This window comes from Nannobrachium achirus (genome assembly GCF_963921795.1).
Source record: "Nannobrachium achirus genome assembly, chromosome: 1".
In the NCBI taxonomy this organism is placed as follows: domain Eukaryota; kingdom Metazoa; phylum Chordata; class Actinopteri; order Myctophiformes; family Myctophidae; genus Nannobrachium; species Nannobrachium achirus.
The window spans coordinates 48,618,937-48,621,436 of NC_137810.1; positions in this window are offsets into that span (position 1 = coordinate 48,618,937).

The following is a 2,500-nucleotide window of genomic DNA, read 5'->3' on the forward strand; positions in this document are numbered from 1 at the left end:
TTAACATGTGTGGTCACAAAAGGTACTGTAGGCTAAATAGATATAGATACACCATAAAAATGCTAATATACAGCATACGATTTGTGAAAGTGACAAACGGGCTTCACAGTTATGTCAGGTGTGTTCATATGCTAATGGTGATGCAATTTCAGATCAATTGCTCCAGCCACCGAGGAGAAACGCTGAGACAGACAGACAGACACTCACTCACTCAGACATTCGCAAAATTATAGTATACATGAAAGCATTTTCTAAGGACTGAGAGTGAGGCCAACACAATAAAAGGGCAGTGAGACAGAGAGAGGCAGAGAGAGAGGCAGAGAGAGAGGCAGAGAGAGAGGGGGGAGGAGTATAGAAATATAAAGGGAGTTGAACAGAGAAGGAAAGCTCTTCCCAGATGGATTGTAAATACATCTGTCTGTTGGCCTGGCCTGTCTGTGGAGAGAGAGAGAGAGGGGGGGATGATGGGGTTTCTCTCTCTCTCTCTCTCTCTCTCTCTCTCTCTCTCTCTCTCTCTCTCCTCCAATCCTCTTTTATGGTTTCCCAATTTTTCAAGAGGATATTGTGGCATCACGCCGTGATGCTCGCCCCTCAAAGGCGAGGGGAAGTGTGTGTGTGTGTGTGTGTGTGTGTGTGTGTGTGTGTGTGTGTGTGTGTGTGTGTGTGTGTGCCTGTCAGACATATTGTAATGGAATGCTTTCACCCCAGCACCCCCACCCTTAGAAAGACAGACACACACACACACACACACACACACACACACACACACACACACACACACACACACACACACACACACACACACACACACACACACACACACACACACACACACACACACACACACGCACGCGCGCGCGCGCGCACGCACACGCCATCACCATTCCTCCTCCAAACAGCCTTCAACCCCAGCGTCTGCTCTCTGTCAAACCACTCCACACAACACAAAGAACACCAGTGAAAAGAACATCACCAGCCTAGCCTACGTACTTAACATTGTTTGCTGGGGATTTGTCTTTTAACCACTTAACAATCGTTACAGGTCCATTTGGTTACCAACTCTCCATCATTTAGCTGGGGACCACCTGGAACCCATTCAAGGACCACTGGTGGTCCCCGGACCACTGGATGAGAACCATCCATCTCTCCATCCATCCATCCATTTTCAACCGCTTATCCGGAATCGGGTCACGGGGGTAACAGTTCCAACTGAGATTTCCAGATTTCCTTATCCCGAGCAACTTCCTCCACTCCCTCAGGGAGTATACCGAGGCGTTCCCAAGCCAGTTTGGAGATGTAGTCCTTCCATCTGGTCTTTGGTCTGCCACGGGGTCTCCTCCCAGTGGGACGTGCATCGAGGACCTTCCTAGGAAGGCGCTCGGGGGGCATGCGTACTAGATGCCCGAACCACCTAAGCTGACTCCTTTCCAAGTGTAAGAGCAGCGGTTCTACTCCAAGTCTCTCTCGGGTGACTGAACTTCTCACCCTATCTCTAAGGGACATACCAGCCACCCGTCTGAGGAAGCCCATTTCGGCCGCTTGTAACTTATACTTTCGGTCATGACCCACACTTCATGACTTGAGAACCACTGATCTACTGTACGTATGATCTCTCTGTCAGGTGGAAACCTCACATGTCCATGTATGGTCTCTGTTAGAAGATATTGTCTGCATATGGGGTGGTTATGCTTTCAAAAACAACAAATGTGAGTACTCCAACAATCTTTATGCGTTTGATGTGGCACCCATATATGGTTCAAACTACAGGTTTGAAAAAAGGGGTATTTATATAAAAAGAAGAGGTTGGATTGTGGTGGTTGGATGGTGGTGAGCAGAGGTGGAAAAACTCACATTTCTCAAGTAAAAGTAGCAATACTGTACAAAATAGCGGATCTACAAGCTCACAACGCGTCGCGATGCGACGCGTTGTGAGCTTGTAGATCGGCTATTTTCAAACCGCCTAGGTATATAGGGCTAAAGTTTTTTATGTATGTTTTATATTAATATAATTTATGTCTGCAAAGTAACTAGTAACTAAAGTTTTCAAACAATTGTAGTGGAGTAAAAGTACAATATTTGGATCCGAGATGAGTAGAAGTAAAAGTATTGGAATTTGGAAATACTCAAGTAAACTACAAATACATCACTTACGTAAAAGTACTTAGTGGTGGTGGAGAGACTGGAATAGGAGGAGGGTTGTGGGACGCGCGTGTGTACGTGCGCGCGCACACACGATGCAAGGGGATTGGTAAAACGCATGCAGGGCCCTGCCAACACGTCTGTTTAGCAAACATCATTTGCATAGAACTGATGTGGATGGAGTTCTGTGTCACAGTTATTTGCATACATTTGCATAAAATTAATCCCCTTCCCCATCGCCGTGGCGATTGTTTCTGATGCGGGGGAGATAAGTCAACAAAATGAACTGACGCATTCCAAACAAAAGTAAACATGTTGACACAGATGCGTGTGTCTGTGTGTGTCTGTGTGTGATGGGCTC